General features: G+C 39.1%; 1 protein-coding gene across 3 annotated transcripts in view; it reads right to left on the bottom strand.

The window, feature by feature from the left end:
• LOC126863638 (fringe glycosyltransferase) overlaps positions 1-25425 on the bottom strand; it is a 132837-nt gene that overhangs the window by 48039 nt on the left and 59373 nt on the right. The gene's annotated exons all lie outside the window — the stretch shown is intronic.

The raw sequence follows: 25425 nt of genomic DNA on the forward strand, positions 1-25425 counted from the left end.
ATAAAAATATATAGAGTATATCCAGAGTATCTTTATAACATCTTTTCATAAATAATACACTAATACCCTTTACGCTATTTAGCGAATAAGACAAATTTCTGCTTAGATTCCATCTGTTAAGTTGTGTCCATAAAAATATTTCACCTACTATTAATGGACAAAATTAAATTAAATTAAATTAAATTAAAAATATAAATTTCCATAAAGATGCACAATCTACGATTGGTTTCCTTCAAGATGATTCTTTTTATAAATAATTTTCTAATAGCCTTTAAAATAGCCAGAAAAATATTTGACCTATTATTAATATATAAAATAAAATTCGATTAAATAAAAATTTCCTTCGAAATAATTCTTTTCATAAATAATTTTCTAATAGCCTCTAAAATAGCCAGAAAAATATTTGACCTATTATTAATGGACAAAATTAAATTAAATTAAATTAAATTAAAAATATAAATTTCCATAAAGATGCACAATCTACGATTGGTTTCCTTCAAAATGATTCTTTTTATAAATAATTTTCTAATAGCCTTTAAAATAGCCAGAAAAATATTTAACCTATTATTAATATATAAAATAAAATTCGATTAAATAAAAATTTCCTTCGAAATAATTCTTTTCATAAATAATTTTCTAATAGCCTCTAAAATAGCCAGAAAAATATTTGACCTATTATTAATGGACAAAATTAAATTAAATTAAATTAAATAAAAAATACAAATTTTCATAAAGATGCGCAATCTACGATTAGTTTCCTTGAAATGATTCTTTTTATAAATAATTTTCTAATAGCCTTTAAAATAGCCAGAAAAATATTTAACCTATTATTAATATATAAAATAAAATTCGATTAAATAAAAATTTCCTTCGAAATGATTCTTTTCATAAATAATTTTCTAATAGCCTCTAAAATAGCCAGAAAAATATTTCACCTATTATTAATGGACAAAATTAAATTAAATTAAATTAAATTAAAAATATAAATTTCCATAAAGATGCACAATCTACGATTGGTTTCCTTCAAAATGATTCTTTTTATAAATAATTTTCTAATAGCCTTTAAAATAGCCAGAAAAATATTTGACCTATTATTAATATATAAAATAAAATTCGATTAAATAAAAATTTCCTTCGAAATAATTCTTTTCATAAATAATTTTCTAATAGCCTCTAAAATAGCCAGAAAAATATTTGACCTATTATTAATGGACAAAATTAAATTAAATTAAATTAAATAAAAAATATAAATTTCCATAAAGATGCACAATCTACGATTGGTTTCCTTCAAAATGATTCTTTTTATAAATAATTTTCTAATAGCCTTTAGAATAGCCAGAAAAATATTTGACCTATTATTAATATATAAAATAAAATTCGATTAAATAAAAATTTCCTTCGAAATAATTCTTTTCATAAATAATTTTCTAATAGCCTCTAAAATAGCCAGAAAAATATTTCACCTATTATTAATGGACAAAATTAAATTAAATTAAATTAAATTAAAAATATAAATTTCCATAAAGATGCACAATCTACGATTGGTTTCCTTCAAAATGATCCTTTTTATAAATAATTTTCTAACAGCCTTTAAAATAGCCATAAAAATATTTGACCTATTATTAATATATAAAATAAAATTCGATTAAATAAAAATTTCCTTCGAAATGATTCTTTTCATAAATAATTTTCTAATAGCCTCTAAAATAGCCAGAAAAATATTTCACCTATTATTAATGGACAAAATTAAATTAAATTAAATTAAATTAAAAATATAAATTTCCATAAAGATGCACAATCTACGATTGGTTTCCTTCAAAATGATTCTTTTTATAAATAATTTTCTAATAGCCTTTAAAATAGCCATAAAAATATTTGACCTATTATTAATATATAAAATAAAATTCGATTAAATAAAAATTTCCTTCGAAATAATTCTTTTCATAAATAATTTTCTAATAGCCTCTATAATAGCCATAAAAATATTTGACCTATTATTAATATATAAAATAAAATTCGATTAAATAGGATAAAAAATACAAATTTCCATAAAGATGAGCAATCTGCCGATTGATTTCCTTTGAAATAATTTGATCGGCACCAGCTCGGCCAGGGGTCTGCGCGCAATTATCGCCCGGTGAAAAGTTCGCGCGGTGCCTCGGGAGCTTTATGAACGAGCCGGCGGTGTTTCCACGCTCATTAAAGGCTGCCTTAATTTCGTTGGCCACGGGACGACCTACGGTAGGTGAGGCGAAATTATCTTTAGACAGCCGTGTATATCTGCGGGCGATGCGGCTCTAATTAAATCCGTCGCGGATGATGTCCCACGCGCGTACCATGCAACACGCCACAAATACGGACAACGAGATCGAACGAGGAAGAGAAAAACGAAGAAGGAAACGGTTCATTGTGTAGTCTGGTAACGCGTGTCTCGACGGTGAACGTACGATTCGCCTGCTTTATTTCTAAGGAGAAACGGAGCAGCGGTGAAATTGCTTTGGATATGGTTAATAGCGTCGTGTCAGGGTAGAATCGTGCGGTTCCGATTCTTCGTAAAAGGCGTTCGTGTCTTCGATCGTTTCACGAAACGGAATAATACATTGGAATTTGTCGAATTTCCCTTTATTTTTCGTCTCTTTATCAGACCAACGGTACCGTAACGTGTTCATAATTAGAAGACCGAGTGCTTTTTTCGTTCGACGAGCACGGGGCAAGTAGAACACTTGCAAATCAGATTTCTAAGAAGAAAGCAGCTTTTAAATTCAGTTAACAAAGGCTGTTGATTAATTGAATTTTAGCAAAATTGTCTTTCTACTCCGCATTTTCTCCGTAATTTGAAAAATATCGCTTCTCAATAGCGTTTTACAAAATTTTGTCGGTGTCTAGAAAGCGTGAAAATCTGTCAACAGGTTCTTTTCCTTTTCCATCGTGTCATATTGGAATACTACTTTTTTCGACACTGAAACGAGAAAACGAATCGAAACGTGCTTAATCGGAATTCTCCAAAACTACGGATTCTCGTGTTCATCCACGAATCACGAGAAAGGCGGGATGAAAGAGCTTGTGGTTGCAGAGTGACCTTGAGCGAAAATATAGCACGAACAGGAGATGTCGGGAGAACCGTGCGCGCGACGAAAATAATAATCGAAGGATCGCCAGATTTAGGAGTAAAAGAGGAGGCGGCAGCGATCGTTGGAGTAGCCAGCTCGTCGGCTAATTAATAGTTCCGGGAAGAGGCGCGAGGTGAAGAGAAAGGATCGCAGGATTGCGAACGACGGAGTAGGGAACGAAAGAGAGTCGGAGGACGGAATGCGGGACATGTGGCGCGCATCCGCGTGCCTCCAGCCTGCCAACAGGGTGCGATTTTCTGACGAATGCGAGAATAGGTGCTAGAGGCCAGGGCCGCAATCGTTACTCTTATGACAGGCTTTCGTTACAACTTTAGCTGATAATCGAAGTACACGTAATAATATGATAATATCATCGTACTACGGACTATATTTACGCTTGCGAAGGAAACTTTTAGGACGACCTAATATTCATCGATATGTGAAATGGTACTAGGTTGCTTCGTGTTTTATCGGATTCACATATCGCATTCACATTCACATAATTCATATATCGGAAGAAGCCAGCTCTTTGGATATAAGAGATAACATACTTAACCCTTTAACCTACAACTACGGGCATAATCCGTATTAGGCAACCGTATTTTTTTTTTTTTTTTTTTTTTAATATTTGGTCGACTATTTACAATCAATTCTTTTTGAGAATTATAAGTAAATTATTTCGGCGTGGTACTGTAACTTGGATTATGAGTGTTTATGGTATGTTTGATTCTAGTTGAATCTAATCCTTCAATCTAAAGGGTATTGTCGACACGCGTATTCGGGTGTCAGCAAAGTTTCTGATCAGGCCGCGTAACCCATATTCGGGTGTCGCTTATTTGACTACTTGCGAGGGATCGTCGTAGGTATTTGAAAAGATATTCCATAATAATAAATTGTTAATTAATAATTAATTGTAATAATAGTTGAATTGTTATAAAATAGAAATACGAAAATGGTTTATCAAAAAAATTATTTAGAATGTAAAACTTTAAAGCATTCTATACATAGCCGAGGTTGGTCGGGACAATTTGGACAATAAGTTGTCGTTTTCTTCAAATTCTTTCGTGTCTTTGTTCGGTTCATTCGACGTCTTTTATTCGCGTAACATAGTTTGCACGCGCGTCTAATGCTTCTTCCGGAATCGTTTTTCCGAACGGCGATATTATGCCGACTCCGTCGAAGACAAGGATTTTTTGTATTTTCAAACAACCCTGATAATTTTGCAACTAATAATCGTCTAAATATTCTAATATTTATATTTTTCCTTGTTGCAATTTTGTAAACCGTCAAAGCGTTTACAACAGAAATTCGCAGAAAGAATCGAATGCCAAGTTTTCCGTACCATTTGATTCCTTTTCTAATTGCGGTGGCATAAGAAACCATTTGGTCGGAATAATCTATACCACGCTTTCCTTCGTTATATTCGACAACAGCTAGTGGTTTTAACGTTGCGAACAAACGAAACGAAAGATCATTCTTGAGACCATCGCTTGAGCGACTCGCATTACCAAAATATCGATGGGAGCACCTAGCAGAGAACGCTTGATACTGCTGTACGCGTGGCCTGACGGAGATTTCTTTGAAAAAACGCGTGGCAGTCAACGTGTTAACCGTGGGTATCTTAAGGTCGCGATGTATCGTTTCGTTGGTAACATACCAAGGTGCATCCATTAAGGATTTTAGAGTTTTTGATCGGTGAAACCGTATTTGCCCTCAGGTTCGTGAAATCGTAACGACATTGCCATGAAACGGATGGTAAACTACAATACAGGCGCGCAACGAAGTTTTCATATTATCGTGGAACGGGGGATTCGTCTAGAGAGAAATTCTACAGGTGAAGAACTGCAAGTAGTTTGGAAGTTCGGATTCCTCAAGGTGTGAAATTATAACGATATTACCATGAAACGAGGTAGTAAACCGCAGTCATGAAATTTTCATATTCTTGTAGAATCGAAGGTTGGCGGAGAAATGGAACAGAGGTTTCGCGGACAAATCTACGGGTGAAAATTCAAAGTAACTTGGAAGTAATTTGGAATTCTTCGAGATGCGAAATTGTAACGATATTACCATAACGCGAACAGCGAACCGTACAGCTGCGAGAAAATTGCGCTCGACGTTTTCATACGAAATTAAAATCTCAGAGAAGTGGAATAAAAATCTCACGAGAAGATAAAAGAGCGGCCCGGAGAATAGGAAAATCAACAGGTGAAAACCGAATGCAATTTGGAAGTTTAAATTCCCCGAGCTGTCTCTTCTATTTCGACTCTGCTCCCCGGAAGGTTTCAACAATTTCTGACTGAACGACGAATCGATTCGCAAATATCGGAGAAAAAATTTCACAAAACAGACCACACGAGGAAACTGGATATAATTTGGAAATTTGATATACTCTCGATACGTCTCTTCTATTTCGACGCTGTCCTCGAGGATCTCAAAAAATCCTAAACGGATGGAAGTCTATGAATTGTATCGAAAGGGGATCCAAATTTGAGATAACGTGACAGTTCGAATTCTCCATAATTCGCCTGTCATTCGGATGGTGCGCGAGAATAATCGGCAGGGAAGAGGCACGCGAGGAATTCACGATTCGGATGCCTGGCGATCCCATGGTCCGAAGCAGGTGCGCGCTTTGTTTGCTCTGTTTTTTGCCGCGCGGTAATAGGAAAACCGCGTAGAGAAGCTGTTCACGCTCAACGAACCGATTTCCCTTCCCTCGGGAATCGCTCGCGCCTACCTTCTAACGCGATATCAAGGTCGAGACGCGTCTCGACCTTCCTGTTGGTGGACGATTAATCCGTGATAACTGTTATTTACTCGAGATCGCGAATACTTTCTCCCGCAACAGGAAATTATAGAAAATTGCAGGAAAAATACAGGATAGCTTGGTGATCTTTCAAAAAATATCGATAAATAGGGAAGACGGTTCTGTATTTTACTTTACTTTAATTCGAAAACAATTTCTACCCTTAAACAGATATTTCTATAATAGCGAAATTACGAGTCAAGAACGAAGATAAATCAATTTCAAGCTACTAGTTTCGATTCTTGCAAATATAAAAAATACCATGTATTTTCTTGTAACGAGTATTGAACTATGAAAGCTGTAAATAAAGAAATAAAAGAAGAAAAACGTTAACTGGTGTTCCTCTCGACAAATTAACCGAGTAAACACGAACGTCGAGGAATAACGAGGACGTCAGCCCATAATCGACATCGCAATTTTTCTAAGCAGAATAACAGAATTTTGCCAATAAAGTTGCAACTCGTAGATCGTTGACACGCGAACCTTGTACTCTTAATTGTAAATTTAAAGCATCCTCGAATGCAGCATTAGTCGTTACGATGCCCGCTACGATAAGCTCTATCGCCAACAATGACTAGTAGGCGAACGATTATCTGACGCAGAGTTCGACAGACAGGTTTTAATAAAACGTTTCGCGTTTCACCAGAGTCTGGCTTTCGCTCGCGCCACGCAATTTACTCGCTCTTCCTCTTTCCGTCCGCTAAATGATTAATGCGGCCACTGGAGAGCCGCGGTTCGCTGCTTTCCCGCTGCGACCACCTATGGTTCCTCTTTTTTCCCTGCCCCTGCGCCATGCAAGGCCGTTCCATCTTCTTTTCCGACGAACATCGTGTTTCATTTCTTTCGCCGCAGAAGCTTCTGTCGACTTTCGTCCAATGCAACGCGTTTACTACGAGCGTTCTTTAAACCGACAATCCACCGAAAAGCTAAGCTAAACCACGCTAAGTCGAATCCCGCTGCGTTCTTTCAAATCATTTCCAACTCGATGATATATTTTAACATTTTTTTTTCTTTTCATTTATTAATATTTACAATCGATTCTCGCATTGAGAATTTTCAGTAATATCTTTTGACATTGCAAAATATTTCAAACTCCAACGGAATATGGAAAAGATGGTTAATCGCACGAGCGACTTCCCGTCTCAATTTTACGTTCAAACGCTCGCTTAACCAGTCAGCTGTTATTGACGAGTATACTCGTCGTGAAGAATTGGCAATATCTTACGGCGTTATGACAAGCCTCGTCGATCATTTCGTTGTTATTTAATTCTATATTACAACAGCCACGTATACTCCGTGTTCGACGAGTATACTCGTCATTGCTTACCTTTTGCCACACATTTCAGGTACACGCTTTTCGAAGCTTTCAAACAAGTCGTAACAGCTGACTGGTTAAAACGCTACGAACCTCTTTTGTTCCTAAAATGAGAGCAAGATCGAAGCGAAGTTATTTTATCCATTTTATTTATCTTGTGTGCTTCAATACGCATCTACAGAATCGTTTCCACGTAAAAGCTAAGTTGGTAGCGCGGTAGTAACCAAATAAATACAGGGTGGTTGGTAACTGGCGGTATAAGCGGAAAGGGGGTGATTCTACGCGAAAAAAGAAGTCGAAAATATAAAATAAAAATTTTTCGTTCGAGGCTTTGTTTTCGAGAAAATCGACTTTGAATTTTGGCTCGGTACGCGTGCACTTTATCGCGTTTCGTTATAACGGATCTCACTGTAGATCGTTGTCTCGATGGAAAAATTAAAAAAAAAAATTTTTATTCTATACTTTCGACTTCTTTTTTCGCGTAGAATCACCCCCTTTCCTCTTGTATCGCCAGTTTTACCAACCACCCTGTATACTGCAGGGAATTTTAAAGAAGACGCTATATACGAGACGTTTCGTAAATTGCATAAAATTCGTACGCATTTTCAACAACGCGGAAGAATGCGGTAGTTCGATCGTAGAGGGGAGAAGCGGAAGTATAAACATAAATCGTATGTCACCGGAAAGAAACGAAAGAATTGGAACCGGTATCCGTGGAATTTCTCCAATTTCGAGGAAATCGCTGGATCGGTTACGATGGAGCCATTACACCAGGCATCCAACACTCCATCCGATCATTTTTCGTCGTTCGCCGTACGTCGTTACCGATCCTAGATCGCGAATCCGACGTCGTACGAGCTCGACCGACCGGGCAATCAATTTTTATTGCGCTTTGTGCGCCGGATCTCTCGATAAACGCGTCCAGATTTATTTATCGTGGTGGATGGTTCGACGACCGGGTGAATGCGACCCGATAGTACGTAATATACGGAACTAGATAAACGGCTAACGTAGGAAGACAACGGGCAGCAGCTCAGAATGAAACCTTTCACTCCAGTTTAGAATGAGACTGGACTTTAAAAAAATCAGACAGCACCGTATTTCTTTCGCAACGAGCAAGAAAATCGACGAAACTTTCCAACAGAGGGATAGATATCGTGGAAACACGTTTCTCTCGGATTACAGGACAGTCGCGATTGATGGTAGTTTCATCGGTAGCGTAGATCTTTATAAATCGTCCGGTTGATTCTTTCTTACAAACGGCAAGTTTAGTTATCTTCTATAGGGCGTAGAATTCTCAGTAAAGTAGAAATAAAAATTGTACAGTGCTGTGAATGATTAGAAACTCAATCGCAATATTTGATTTTGTCAGAATGTTGAAAGAAAAATTGGCAAAATTACTTTACATAATTCCATGCTATGATATAAAAGAAAATGAAAGTTTCTCTTGAAATTCTGTCTTTGAAGAGGTACGAGCTCGATGTTTATCTCGTCGTCTTTCCGTTCGATGTTCAATGCATTTTCCTTTCATCTTCGTCGCTTCTGTTTAATCTTCGTCGAAGTTCTTCTTCGAAGCCCCACCTCCATCCTCGTAAATACACAATTAACATACGTCGATCGTTTCCATGCAAAACGAGGCAATAAATCAGTCGTTTATAATTTTAGTACGTTTGTTACAAATTGCTAATAAAGCATTCACGATCCTACAACATTTTTTTCTCGTTTATAATCGCCCAGTATGCAGATACGATTTAAAAAGATAAAAATGAAACAGCCTGTATATGGATCGCCCGAAGGCCTCTTCGTCTTCCATTTAACTCGATCCGCTTGTGGAAATATTTTCTAAACAAATAACGTAAATAACAATTGCCGTGTATAAGAAACTTCAGAGTTTCGCATCGCTGTTTTGTGAGACACCCGGTATAGACAGGACGACGAGGCTCGATCCACGAGTCGTTTATTTTCCTCCGTTCCCCAACGATCGGAAGGCGTTCTCCGTCATTTTATTCTCGGTTCATTCTCGTCTCATTTCGCTCCCGCGTCGATACAAAGGAACGATCCCGCCGAAAAAGAATGCGCATCTTGTCACGGCCCGGTTGATTAATTAATACGCGACCGATTACCGATTCGACGTGCTATTAGCAGTAAATCCCGCGTCAGCTCTCGTATCGAGGCCCGGCTGATATACGAGCCAGGCTCTCGTTTAAACTTTAAACGCTCGAAAGAGAAGTGGCACAAGGGGGACGAGAAACGGAAATCCGAACTAGTCGACACCCTACGAAGTTACGACACGGGCCCCCGATAAACGTCCACCTGTTAATTAGCCCAGGGATCGGCCACCGATCTATGCCGATCGGCATTCCGATTTTAGACCCTGTCGAACCGAGAACGCAACCGGCTATTAACGAGTCCGTGACGTGGCCACATGCTTCGCAAACGTTGAATAACAGAGCGATTAATAAGATTCGGATTGTGGTTTCTCGTTCGCCATTTGAATTTTTTCTTGTCTTTTTTTTCTTCCTCTTTTTCTTTTTTTTTTTTTTTTTCTTTTTCGAGTAAGGATCCCAAGGAATAAATCGCGTTGGAAAGTACTTGATTCACGACCAGGCTACAGTATATTACCAGATTGCCATTCGAATTCCGATCGAATTGTTTCGAGTTGTTCGATCGACGAAACGTCGTTGTACAAAAATATTCCATCGAGTGATTGAAATCGAACCGGCTACGAATATATCTGCTGGATCAATGTAACAGCTAGAGTCCACGTTCAGAGGAAATTTAAAAGTACAAAGATGCGCAGCACGCACGTGATATGCAAAGTTACGTGAAACATGCAAAACGAAACGAGTTTCTACCTATCTTCTATTTCGTTGGTAATATTCGTAAGAGTTACGAATGTTATGAATTACGTATCACGAGTTATGAATTTTTCTCCAACGAATTGTTATCGCGAATTAGTATCGAAAATGATATTAAAATAAATATCAAAAACGTAAACGTATACGAGTGTAACCATTCGTCCGAACGAACGTTACTAAAGATCAACGTTAATTTCGACAACTTCGTCGAAAAGAGATATTTGCATGACACGTGGTTAAGTGTCTTCTTTCCTTTCTTCGAAAATATATATCTACAAGGAGAAGCGATTCGTCGCATGGTTGGCCCGTATGATCTATTTTGCGTATCATTGTTATCATGAATGAATGTAAATTGTTATCATGAATGAATGTAAATTGTTATCATGAATGTATGTAAATTGTTATCACGAATTAGTATCGAAAATGATATTAAAATAAATATCAAAAACGTAAACGTATACGAGTGTAACCATTCGTCCGAACGAACGTTACTAAAGATCAACGTTAATTTCGACAACTTCGTCGAAAAGAGATATTTGCATGACACGTGGTTAAGTGTTTTCTTTCCTTTCTTCGAAAAGATATATCTACAAGGAGAAGCGATTCGTCGCATGGTTGACCCGTATGATCTATTTCGCTATGACTGTCCGCTCGAATATACAGGGTGGTTGGTAACTGGTGGTACAAACGGAAAGGGGTTGATTCTACGCGAAAAAAGAAGTCGAAAATATAGAATAAAAATTTAAAAATTTGAAAATTTAAAAATTTAAAAATTTTAAAATTTTAAAATTTAAAAATTTTAAAAATTAAAAAAATAACGTCAATCGAGACAACGATCTACAGTGAGATCCGTTATAACGAGACGCGATAAAGTGCACACGTACCGAACGAAAATTCAAAGTTGATTTTCTCGAAAACAAAGCCTCGAGCGAAAAATTTTTATTCCATATTTTCGACTTCTTTTTTCGCGCAGAATCACCCCCTTTCCGCTTGTACCGCCAGTTACCAACCACCCTGTATTTTATCCTGCTACATTTTTTGCAAGATTCTGCGTTAATAAAACCAAGCCGTTGTTAATTGCGCACAGATTTCCGACAAAAGGTTGTTACACGGCTGCGGTATCTGATCGAAAAGGGCCGAAAATCAGGAAATCGTGGTCGTTTGACTAGGTAATACTAGAGTTAATGGCGAGTGTAGTATTGCAACTGTAAAACTCGAAATTGCTCGACCGTCCACGTAAGAACGTTCTCGCGAGGCACGCCGTGGAAAATTGGCCCCGGCAGCAACAATAGAACGTATAGAATCGCGGAAAGAAATATAGGAACGTAATTATTAGTCGTAGCTTGGCTCCGGTCGTTACTCGAGAGTAATAAACCCGCTTGCAGCTAATGCAGCGGCGTAATTCTCCGGCTCGCATTGCTATGCCGGGACACGGGCAAATTCAACGGCAAAACCAACGATTCCAGCGATATGGATAATAACGCTTGCAAGAAGCTTTCATCGCAAGAAAACGTACACTCCGCTCGCAACGCGATAAATACCAGTTTGCTTGGCAACTTTTGCGAGAAACATCGATTTCTAAGTATATGGTAGGACAGGATTATTCGAGTCACCTAAGCTTCAACAGAGCGATCAAACTTGTACGTTACGATACACCATTGGCCCATAACGTACGTAATAAGGAAGAAGAGGGCGAAGATATCGTAAGTAGATTTAGATTCAGCGAGAGGAAATATCAGAGACGAGAACGCGATTCGAATAATTCAGTGGCGGGGTTGTTCGAACGGGCGACGACTGATAAAAAGAACAAGAAGCTGAATCTTGGAAACGAAGTAATATACAGAGACTACTGAATTATGATAATTGCAATCCGAGGATGTTAACGTCGAACGAAATTTCCTTTCGACGAGTACAAGTAATATACTCGCAAAAAAGGAAAACTGCGATGAAAATACCGACGTAAGTGTAGGATATTTTTCATCGTTTGTCGCATCTCCGATGTAGTCTATTTTCTATTTTCAACGTTATGACAGAACAACATTTTTCTACCGTTACTTCTTGTTACCTCTTCCTATAATTCCGCCAAGTTTACATTCAGCCAACGAATATATCCGCGTCGCTCAAGTTACGTAATGATAGCTTACGTTATCTGAGATGAAATCAAAGTCCGATATTATATAGAAAAGTTCTATTTCAAGTTTATCTCTGCGAATCTGCGGTAATTTCTTCGTATCCAAACGCATCTCAACGTCGCTATGTTCCAATATCTCGTCGTCCGACAGAGCATCGACTGATTGATAAAAATCCTAAAAACCTCCGTTCTTCGTTGTAAATCGTTTCACGCGAGAGAACACGTTAATATTTACATCGACACGGAACACGAGCCATCTCGAGCCATCGATTAACAAACCAATCTCAAACCTGTCTTCTCTCTCTCTCTCTCTCTCTCGCTCGCTCGCTCGCTCGCTCTCTCTATATATGTACAATCCTCGATAAAAAAAGAAAAAAAAAAATTGTAGGATCCAAGAGCCACGAGGCAGAACTCATCGTCGTTCGAATAAGTTCGATCAGCCCTCTTCTTCCACGTATACAGAAGTACGTGGCGTGTAGTTCGGGATCCTAGAAACACGTGCAAAGTGTGCAGTTGCACACACGCTGCTGGTAGTCGTAATAATAAAGCATCGGCGAGCTGGAGCGCGAGCAAGCGAGCTACACGGCTCGGTAATAAGTTCCTGGTTTACGGTTCATCGGCAGGTTATCCCGAGGCTGGATCGGCCTACCGGCCGACTGAAATCACCGGTGGCCGCGAACAGACTCCGTGCACTTGCTTCTTCTCTATCTTTTTCCATGTCGCTACTCCGTTTCGTTTCGATCACCCTTTCACCGGGGGCGTGGTGGCTGCAATATCCCCTGGCCAATGCAGCCGTAATTACACCGGCGGCGAAAGAACGTAAGCCAACCGATCCGATCGTCGGATCGACGTTCGGATCGACGTTGGATAGAGAGAAGAGGTTCCCAGTCGAAGGTGTCTTATGGCCGATGTGTCTCTGTTCCGTTAGATCGAGTCAAAAAATACTCCAGAATGAAATCAGGAGTTCCAATTTTGGTTGAATTTAGACTCTCAGGTTTCGAGATTAGCTTGTGTTCAAATCGAGTATCCTAATCGTGGGCAAATTTGCAAATTTTAGGTCCCAAGCTTGAACCGTTTAAATTGGACCAACGTACGTTTGAAAATCTCAAGTTTGAGCGTTGAAGATCTGTTCTTTCAAATTTGAGAGCGCTGAGTCGAGTCGCTCTAAATTTGAGAGTGCTAAATTTTAGCTTTGAAAATTTGAACTCGCGAGCTCGAGCGCGCTAAATTAGATCGCCTGAAATTCGAAAATTCCAAATTCTATCGTCCTTAATTCGAGGTGGCTTCGATCACTGAATTTGGAAATTTCGGATCCGAGCCTTGAAAATTTCCGCTCTCAAATTTGAGCGCGTTGAATCGGATCACTGTAAATTTGAGAGCTGCCAAATTTTAGCTTTGAAAATTTGATTTCGCGAGCTCGAGCGCGCTAAATTAGATCGCCTGAAATTCGAAAATTCCAAACTCTAGCATTCTTAATTCGAGCTACGTTCGATCAGTAAATTTGGAAATTCCAGACCAGAGCCTTAAAAATTTCCGCTCTCAAATTTGAGCGCGCTGAGTCGAGCCGCTCTAAATTTGAGAGTCCCAAATTTTAGCGTTGAGAATCTGAACTTGCGAGCTTGAACGAGCTAAATTAGATCACCTGAAATTCAAAAACTCCAAACTCTAGCATTCTTAATTCGAGCTACGTTCGATCAGTAAATTTGGAAATTCCAGACCCGAGCCTTAAAAATTTCCGCTCTCAAATTTGAGCGCGCTGAGTCGAGCCGCTCTAAATTTGAGAGTCCCAAATTTTAGCGTTGAGAATCTGAACTTGCGAGCTTGAACGAGCTAAATTAGATCACCTGAAATTCGAAAATTCCAACTTCTATCGTCCTTAATTCGAGCTACGTTCGATCACTAAATTTGGAAATTCCAGACCAGAGCCTTGAAAATTTACGCTCTCAAATTTGAGCGCGTTGAATCAAATCGCTGTAAATTTGAGAGCTGCCAAATCGATCGTTATTAATTTGAATTCGCGAACTCGATCGCGCTCAGCTAACCTACCTTGGATTTGAAAATTCTTGAAACTCGGCTGTTCGTCTCGGTTGCACGAGATAACTCGGTGTAACGGGGCTAATTATTCCCTTGGAGGGACGTGGAAGAAAAAAGACGGGGCCGTGCATCTAGTTGTCAGCGCTGTGATTGCACGATTTTCTAGATCGTACGGCTATACGTGCACATGTGCATGCGCGAGCACACAAGGGCCAGTGTTTCGTAATCACCGGTCGATTTGACGGCGGGTAATTGAACGTCGAGAATTTCTGGTCTAACGATATAATAGGCACCGAGCGGTTGCCCGGCGAAGACACGTATACCCGGGGCTAATTTAAATCCCCGTGCAATAACAAAAGTCGCGGTGATTATCGAACCACCGCATTCTCTGTCCACTCGAGTCTTCGATTATCGCCGCTCCAGGGAGACCAATTGGCCCGATTCCAGCAAACACAGTGTACAGCCGTTCATAAGCGTTAAGCCTCGTACAAGACGCGATAATTTCGTTTAAAATATCAAGGAAACGATTAATCGATTTTGCAATCGTGCGAGGTAACGATGCGGATGGAGCAACGTGATGAATCGACTCTCTCGGAAGCTACGTTGATCGAACTACGCTTTCTATTAATTTCTTATTTTCGTTATATAAGTAGACGATTAATGTCCAATTTTTAGAAGACGAATGACTAACTTCCACGAGCTCGTTCATCGCAGAAGGATCACACGAATAACGATAAATCGCGAGATAAATTTGAAAAGCAGAATTACCGACTCGATTAAAGTAACCGATGTTGACGCGCAACGACAGATCATTTTTGTAGCCACGATAAACGTCGAACCATGCGACGATCCTCGAACATTGAAATCCTTCGACAGTATAACGAAACAGTAAATTCGGAATAGAACGATTCAGACAATAATTACCTATCTCTTTATCCGGATACTCGTACTCGCTGTAGTCTAGCTCTTCCCGTTAGCGTCCTAATATTCAGAAATTGGGATGATCGCGAAACAATCGACGCGTATATAACTTTCATTTCAACGTTTAAGTGGGTTGAACCATAAATAAACGAAGCTAAAAACAGCTTCGAAACCGAACTCCGGCATGACTAAGAGATCTCCACCCTCGCCATGAACGCTCATTCACTCGTCCAACCGCTCCAAGCTCTTCTTACGGTGCACGTGCACAGCCTCTAGGTTCGCGAAGAGGTTCTGAAGATAGCGAGAACAAGGAGGAAACTCGACCGAAAGAAGATGAAAGAGAAAGAGAGAAAGAGAGAAAGAGAGAGAGAGAGAGAGAGAGAGAGCGGTCGAACGAGGAATAGGTTCGAGAAGGAGAAGGGTAAGGTAAGTATTTCTCGGGCAAATATAATATACGAGTACGCGAAGGCCCCAGGGAGTAACGTTCACCATACCGAGACCATAATCTTGGCTGGAAGATGGTACCACACCCATGGGGGGTCGGCGGATAGGTCGATGGTGTTCCTGCAGAAAGCAGCGCAACCTAGCCCATCTTTCGCTCGTATGTATCGTCCTGTCCACGACTAAATCCTCGAGAAATCCCGTGCGCACCTATTTCTATCTTTAATACGTTCACTGCCTCGTGAATTTTATATATAATACGTTGTCCTAAGAGCCGCCATAAATCGAAATATCAGAGATCCAGGATAACAGTTATTTTAGATATTTTTTAGAAAGAGAAGATAATAATTTTGAAAGAATTAATTTTTATTTCAGTGCAAGCCAATTATCGATAAGTGTCAGAGACATTTCGCGAAGAATCAAACGATTGAAAAATATTCATTTTTAATTGTTCCGATCACCAGTAACGAATTTTATTTCGATTGCCGCTAACCAATATCGACGTTAATCATTTTTTCTCGTTACGTTCTTCGACTATTGTCGATTGTTGTTAACGTTAACGATAATTAGTATTCGTTGACGATACACGAGAAATTAACTATAAAACTTACCTATGTAATTTATTAAGCTAAAAAGCGGTTTGAAGATATGTGAATAAACGTTCTTCGTTGTACGAGAAACGAGAAACATAGGACTACCATACCAGTCAAATTGTCTGGTTTTACAATTTTATTGTAAAATTCTTGTAATGTAATGACTTTCGCAACGACAACTAAAAGAATAATATAATGAATTTTATTTCGTTTTGTATGTATTCAAACAGAAAATAATTTTCTATCAAGGCTACCGATATCGATACCAGTGAAAATGACTGGTACTTGTCAAAGTGTAAAAGGGTCCTGCAATCTGTTTATCGAACCCGATTAACCAGTTTCCTCGTTTTGTACAACTTGCCACACGTTTTTAAAAATTTTACTGCGTATCATTCGATATGACGATATCAGTTATCAGGAAAATTGCGGATCGATCGCTAGATGCTAACGCTAGAAATACCACACCAGTGAAAATAACTGGTTCCACAATTTTATAAATGTGTCAACCCTCGTTTAGGGATCATTTTAGGGATCATCGTTAATAAAAATGTACTACATAACGTGGAATTGCTTCCGTAAGAAAGTAATAAATCAATAAATATACAAATATTCTATTACTACGTATTTTTCAAAGACCAAACATTTTCACTAGTTTTGGTAGAAACAGCTTGCGTTAACTATCGGTAGTTCTAGCGTTAAATAACGAGGCAGTTGATGTTGCACTTTTCCTAGATGCACATAGATATTCGGTGCGCGAATATCGACGACAATTTCTCGAGCAACGGTTCGATCTTTTCCTCTAATAAAGAAAAAAAATCATCTTGCAGTCATGTCGTGAATTGCGCGCACGTTCACCTATGGACGAAGCAATGCCCGTTTCGTAAACGACGAAACTGTCGCCCGACAAATTGTCGTCGACGCGTGCACAGCCTTAAAGCAAGGACCTCGCCTTTCATCATTTTGGAATTCGTCGCTACGAAGCAAACCCTCCAGCCGCCGGCGATTTTAGTATTTTTCTCTACAAAATCGCCAACACGCCGCACCATCATCGCGTCGCGTTTTTTCCATTGCATCGAGACCCTCCTCTTACGATAAACTTATACAGGGTATAAATTTCGTCCGCGATTTTGTGCAAAAAAAAAGAAAAGAAAAAATACGAAAATCGCCCGCAGCTACGAGATTAACTACCACGTTCAAGTGGAAATACGAAAGCATCTGCGAATCTCTACGTCATAGGTCCACGTGTAAATCTGCGAAGCTTCCTAATCTGCGGCATCGCGAGTTCCGCAATGGTAGAAACACATTGATGAATTGCACGGAATGTTGGCGGGAATGCGAGCGGAACAGCGGAAAACGGGAAGATTCGTGACAATGCCGAGAACGAGATTCGTCTTGCTGTTATTACGTAGTCTGTGTTATCTTATTCCTCGAATTATACGCGAAGAACGATCGTTTCGAAGAACCGAGGCACAACTTGACCCAGTTCTGTTCGACGAATCTCTAAGAAAATTGTACGACGTTCTGACTTTCTTCGTTATACTCAAAATTCCCCCGTAAAATCGTCAGGTCCACCGTAATGACGCTAACGATCGTAAGACCACTGGAATCGTTCCAGAATTCGTCGATTCCTGCGAAACATCTTTCTCGGCCTGTGAAGCTAAATTACAGGTCTGGAATCGCGAGTAGAGCCAATCTCCGCCAACGATCCCTTGCAGTTTTAATAAAATGGATACTGCCAGAGTAGTAGTCTACTCGTGTAAGAGAAAAGGGCAAAAAATGATGGAAACACGGTGTTCGCGCAAGCTACGAGGATTTAAATGATTCACGAAAGTGTTTATCGTAGATTTATCGTGAAGAACGTATCATCGGAATATTTTTTTTTCTTTATTTTATTTATTAAAATTTACAATCAATCCTCGCATTGAGAATTTTCAGTAATTTTTTCTGGCGTGGCGCAGTGACATGGCTAAATATTTATAATAAGTTAATACTTATTATAGATAAGTATAAGATCGGAATATTTATCGTAGAAAATCTGTGCATATCGTGTGCGTTGTAGAAAACATTTTGAAATTTCATTAGCCCGTTAATTTCAATTCTTCAGACGCGATTGTCACGATTATATCTGTAGGAATGTTACATTATAAGTTAATAGAAAACAGTATGATAAATACACAAAATCGAATTTTCGATAGAATCGAAATACACAAAACCGCGTTTCGCGTATTCGTTTCTCGCTAATTCTACGTCACAACAACACAACGAACTTCACTCGACCACGATAAATTCAACAGTATTTCCCATGCTCATTTTTCCCTTAACAAACCTTGGTAACGCTCGCAACACTCCTTGACAACATTAACATATCTTGACAATGTTTATAAATAATTACCCCTCACGCCACGTACTTCCCTGACGTCGCACCATCCCACATATCGATAAAATGAGAAATTTCTCTGAAAATCTATACGAATGTACGTATTTATTTATTTTAGCCTGTATATAGAAATTACATTATATTCATTGCAAACGCGTATCTACCAAATGGATAATTCACTGTTTAAATACTCTTCTGACCTCTACAAAACTACTATATATTTTTCTTTCAGATTTGTTCCAAGCTTAACCAATAAAACCGTAACGGTCGAGTTTCGTGAAAATGCCAATGAAATTTCGAAATCTTTCGTATAAGGCGCATAATATATTCGTAAAGAGTACCTACGCACAGGCGTTGGAATAACTCCGTCAACCTGTGCATACTCGTACCAAATATTTCGTATACTTTTTGTATACAATTTTCAAATTTAATTCACCGATTTCTATATCGATAACGAGTTTACAGAAGCGTCTTATACTACTTTCGTGTGCTGTAAGTGGGTTACCACGCGACATATCGATAGCCGACCTCGGCTGCTCGATCGACTTTCATAGAGGGTTCTTCGTTCGTACAACGATACTGGTTCGACTGGATCGTAAGAAGGCTGAATGAAGAGGAGAAACAGGGTTGAAAAACGCGGAATACCATTGGAGAAAGAGAGAGAGAGAGAGGGGGGGAAGAGAGTGAGAGAGAGAGATAGAGAGAGCAGAGTATCCCTTTATACCGGCAGTGTCCGCCGAACAATGTCCATTCAGTGGAAACGGGCCCGCGGTCCCATCTTCTCCAAATATGTTGGCGATAAAAGCAGAATAAAACGGCGAGACACGTCTATCCCCGTTCTCATCTTCCGTGCAAAACCTTACGTAATAGTCTCTTCCTTCTATAAACCGTACTTTATCGAAGGTAAATCGACGACCTCAAGTATGAAAATTGTGTTAGATTTATTTCTCGATAGTTTGCGAACGAGCTTGAAAAGTGTTCCATGATAGAAAACAGGTGGATGAAGAGTGAGCGGAGTAAGCGAAAATTGTATTGTAGAATCTTGGATAGAGTCCAGTCTTTTTCTTTTTTCTTTTTTTTTTTTTTTTCTTGGAGAAAGCTGAAAAAGTTAATGCGAAACTGAGATTCGAGGTTGTAGGAGAACTTTGGAAAATCTTCGGCACGTTACGAGTTCCAACGAAATTACGTTTGATCTAATTAATTCAATACTGGTTTCTCGAGCGGAGTACATCACGACGTTTGACTATTTTTTATCGGAGATCGAACCAGGACGTGAAACGTTCGCAACGATGCGAAAACGTATGATCGTGGAAGAAATGCAATAAAACTTTGTGTTTGTTAAATATGGAGAAAACTATCTTTCGTTAAATAAAGAAATACGTTGAAAATGATAACCTGAGTTGTAGTTACAATAAATAGTAAGTAGAAGATAGTTCTAGCGCTAGATTCGATTAGTTATCTAAATTAAGTAATATTTACTTATTTATAATACTTACTTATAAATTATACTTATCTATAATAAGTATTAACTTATAAATATTTAGCCATGTCACTGCGTCACGCCAGAAAAAATTACTGAAAATTCTCAATGCGAGAATTGCTTGTAAATTTTAATAAATAAATAAATAAAAAAAAGAGATAGTTCTAGATAGGTTTAAGATGTTCTTTTGTTCTTATCCCTAGTCCATGTAAGAAAGTGCAATAAAGTTTTTCGACTGAGAACAGTGCGATAGATTTATCCAAAGAATAAAATAATAAATATTACGATCCTACCTCTGAATACAGAAATAACAACAAAATACGATAGCTTCGATTTTCTGACTTTTACATCGCTCGCTGACTACGTGACACATAGGAGAAAAATGCGAAGCCTGAATATAAACCATAAATAACAAATAAGAATAAATAATAATACTATTTACTAACTAACGAACAGTATAGGTATATTTCCGTAAGAAACGAATAATTCAACTCGATTAATATTCGTCTACGTTCGTAACGTTACTCGTATAGTTATCGTAAGAACGTTAATATTTTTGAAACGTTGAAGAAGCTGATAAAGAAATTCAAGTGCAAACGTCGTACGATATCGTATATTAAAGCTGTTCGTCTCTAAAAGACGAGAAATCCGACTTATCGCGAGACCTTGCCATACAAAGCTACTAAAACATCTCGTTTCACACTTTCTCGCGGATACCACGGTTTTTTCCACGGTCGCTTCGTACCTTTCTTGTCCATAATTCAAGAATAAAATAATCCTATGGACGTTCTAATTACCAACGCAAATACACGACGAACGTTTATTGCTGGCGGTCGGGCACGGATAACGAACGGTCAAAAGTCGGTGGTCGAAAGGGTGGGGTTTGGGAAAATGAAAAGAGTAGAGCGATTAGGGCTTAACGAGCCGAGGACTCGAGTAGAAATCAGAGAAAGAGAGATATCTAACCGACGCGACGGTGATGAATGGCTCCGATCGGTCCTTATAAGAAACGTTTAATCTCCTCTACTGCGGAGGTAGAAACGAGTCCTCTGACTCTCGTAAGATTTATCGTTTCATCCGAAGACTACCGGTTTCGATTTTGTTTCCGTTTTACCAACTACCGCCAAATATTCGCACTCGGAGGCAGATTCATCTGCGATTCGGTCTGACTCTTTCTAAACGTTAAATCATCGTCCGAAAGGTTTCTTTCTTTTTATAAGGAAATAATGGATGCACAACATTTTTCGTTTTACATTATTTTATATCGTTTAATTTATATTATTTTATACTATTTTATTTACGTATGATCCATTTTGCTCTAGCAAGATAAAGATCACAACGTTTGACAGATTAGCTTTCATGTTTGTATAAAGATGCGTCGTTGTAAAAGACGTGTCTGTAAAAGAAAGACACTTTTCGGACAACCTAATGAATAGGCTATAGACATGGTTTATGTAGTCGTGAAAAGCTTAAAGATACAAGGATTTAAGAGGCTACAGGAATCTCTGCTTAGGTTCTGTTTCTTTGACTACCACGGCAAAAATGTATCGTTTCCGGTTTCACTCTATTTTGAACGAAAAATTCCAAGTTTATGCAATCACTTGATAATTAATCACTTGATAAGAGCTGCTGTGAAACAACAACGAACAACTATTCTTTCGCTTCTCATCGCCTCTTGTTGCTGCAAAACATTTCCAACTGCGATATATAGGAACATTTGATGCACGCTGAAGCAACAGCGAGTTTTTCAAGAAGCATGGAACAGCGATAATATGCTCGACGTTGCTGGATGTTGCTTCAAAGAGTGGTTCTAAATCAAAGTCATATCGAACGAAATTAAAATTGCAAAAAGGATTAACGTCCACGAAGAAGATTTTCTTTTCTTCGATACACCATCTTAATTATTTTCTTCTCCTTTCTTTTCATTTTTTTTTCTTCTTCCACCGAATGTCCAGGAAGGAACTTGCATTCGCGCGAGAGTGGAACGGAATGCAGAGAACTACAAAAAAAAAACTAGTTACATCGAACGAAACTCGCTCTATCCACGCAAAATATCAAGCATCTCGAGATTCGAAGAGAAAGCCCCGCTTTCCTGTTCCTTACAAACGATTTCCTCCTTCTTTGGTCGTCACGGAAGACAAGCGACGTCCCGGAGACTCGTCGTGGCAGCGACAGACGGATCAAAGCCGTTATTAATTTGTCTAAGCGGATGATAAATGTATGAGAGGAGTTTTTTCCAGGACGCAGCCCCGTCGATGGGCCACCGCAACGTCTGACAACGTTGATCCTTTTATTTCTCAACCCCTGCCCCTCGATCTCTCACTCCTCCGCTTCCTCCTCGCTGCTCGTTTCTTTTTTTCGGCAAGGGAAAAAGGATTAATGGGCTTATAGCATGACACTGTCGTCGGATAAGATCACGGGCCCCGTTTTACCTGTCTGCTGCCGGGACCTCCGCCGATCATATCTCGCGGAATCCAAATCGCATCTTGTATCTCGTGAGTCCGCTGGTAAGACAGGCCTTTTATCGATTTTTGATCGCGATGCCGAGGACTTTGTGCCTCGAAGTTAAGCGTCAAGCCACTCGAGACGCGTGATACTCGAGACGTGCTCTCGCGATCGCATCGAGAATCCACAGTGTTTAGCGCGTTTCGTGGCTACAACTTTTCACATCAAGATTTCCATCGGATTGCTGTTGTTTCGTGTGGTTGATGGGAGGAAATTTTCCTCGGTATTCGAAAGGGTTTTCGTCGAATCGAAGATGTTTCGAGTATTCAACGTAGTAGGAAGTGCTCTCTGCTGACCAAAAAAGTTACCTTCGGACGAAGAATATCTTGCGTATTTGGTAGCATGCCATTTTCTTCCATGTTCAAAAACATTTCCTACGGATCAAGAATGTTCCGCTTGTTCAATGGTAGGGAATTTCCTTCAATGTTCGGAAAAATTCTTTTCGAATGGAGGATATCTCGTTTATTTCACGACGAAAAATGTTCTTCCATGCTCAAACAGATTTCCTTCGAATGAAGAATATTTCGTTTATTCAATGGTAGGAAATTTTCTTCCATGTTCGGAAAAATTCCCTTCGAATGGAGGATATCTCGTTTATTTCACGACGAAAAATGTTCTTCTATGTTCAAACAGATTTCCGTCGAATCAAGAATATTTCGTTTGTTCAATGGTAGGAAATTTTTTTTAATGTTCAGAAAAATTCTTTTCGAATGGAGGATATCTCGTTTGTTTTACAGCGGAAAATTTTCTCTCATGTTCAAACAGATTTCCTTCGAATGAAGAATATTTCGTTTGTTCAACGGTAGGAAATTTTCTTCAATGTTCGGAAAAATTCTTTTCGAATGGAGGATATCTCGTTTATTTCACGACGGAAAATGTTCTTCTATGTTCAAACAGATTTCCTTCGAATGAAGAATATTTCGTTTGTTCAATGGTAGGAAATTTTCTTCCATATTCGGAAAAATCCTCTTCGAATGGAGGATATTTCACTTACTTTGCGACGGAAAACTTTCTCCCATGTTCAAACAAATTTCCTTCGGATCAAGAATATTTCGTTTGTTCAATGGTAGGAAATTTTCTTCAACGTTCGGAAAAATCCTCTTCGAATGGAGGATGTTTCGTGTGTTCAATAATAGGAAATTTTCTTCGATGTTCGGAAAGATTATCTCTGAACAGAGAATATTTCGTGTATTTAAAAGCGGAAAAGTTTCTTGATTCTCTTTCGAGATACTCTCACGAATCTCATGTAACAGAATACACGTGATACTCAGAGGGTATTTAATCGCGATGTTTTAAATCAGAAAACAACGCTATCCTCTTTTAACGGTGGCTTTGAAAAATAATTACAGTCTCGATATCAGTGAAAAAGAAGCTGCTAAACTAATTCGTACACAACGCAGGTGGTTTGCGGCGAGAAACGCAGCGGGAGCTCAAAGTGGAAGAGCAGTCGCGAGCGACTCACTGTCGCATCGTTTGAAACTTTTCGAGCAATTTCTTCGAACGAGAAAGGGAAAAGGTAAGAGAGCCGTGTCAAAAACCCGGAAAATTGACTACTTCTTGATACGAGAAGATTCTCGCGAAGAAAATTACGATTTCACGGTTAGGCACGACGAGATCCACCGGTAAAAAGCTACTTGCAACGTAAAATCATTTTGCAACGTAATACACATAACGTTTCCTGACTGACTCGAACCGATAGAATCGCAAAATATACGAAACTTTATCGAAAAGCAGAAAAGAAAGAAATGGTAAAAGAAACTCTGAATTGGTTGATTCGAACGAGTAGACTCGAAATCTATGAAAAATTATTGAAACGGACGAGAAAAGAAATAAAAAGATCTCTGTATTACGTGACTCGAACGACGAGGCCTATTGGAGATCTGCAAAAAAATATTGTAATGGACAAGAAGAGAAATAAAAAGAATTCCGTATTACGTGACTCGAACCAGAGGAATCGAGATGTGTGAAAAATTGTTGAAACGAGAAAAAGAAGAAAATAGTGAAAGAATTTTGATCGGTTTAATCGAGGATACCGCACGCATAAGCGTGTTCCTAAAGAAACTTTTTCAAGGAAAGAAATTTGGCCAGTTTGCCCGACGAACTAATTCCCAGATGGAAAACGTATACAAAGGGTGAAATAAGTATGGAAAATGGAAAAATGGTCACCGGCTGACGCTTCTCTCCTTCGTCAAACTCACCCCCCGAGGCGAGGCAACAACCGTTCATTCGGTTTAAGCTGACAAACTGGAAAATACGGATACAGGCAGCGGCTGCTTTCTCCCAGATGCATAAATTCGATAAGACCGGAGGATAGTGACCGTAATTCGCTTCCTTCCGCGTCCGAGCAAGAAAACGCGCGACAGAATCTCTCGCCGGTTGACGTATTTTTTCCCCAATAATTGGCCTGCGCGTAAAATATTTTTCACCGCGATATTTCCACTTCTCTTATCGTTGGTCGCGCCAAACCTTTTACTCCCCAATTTCCATATACGTCGAACACTTTTCACCGCAATTTCCACCGACTTTACGACGTTTAAATTTCTCCGCGCGTTAAACTCTTTATCCGCCAATTGCCGATATTTGCTTGGCATCGCGTCAATCTTCCGCTCCAACTTTTCTCCACTTTCCCCTCGCCGCCTCGTATTTCGCTCGGCCTTGCACAGCATCCTGCTCGTCCTAGAGACCTCCCGCGACGTACGAAAAAGCGACTTTCACGCCTCTAGCCTACGACCGCCGGTAAAAAACGAAACGTTGCTCATTACCGTCTCCATTGACCGTCACCCAAGCCGGATGGAGCTGATCCCTCGAAGACCGTGACTTACTGTCACGACGAAAATGGAAGAAATTCCACGGTTAC

The sequence above is a fragment of the Bombus huntii genome, chromosome 3, assembly GCF_024542735.1.
Source record: "Bombus huntii isolate Logan2020A chromosome 3, iyBomHunt1.1, whole genome shotgun sequence".
Taxonomy (NCBI): domain Eukaryota; kingdom Metazoa; phylum Arthropoda; class Insecta; order Hymenoptera; family Apidae; genus Bombus; species Bombus huntii.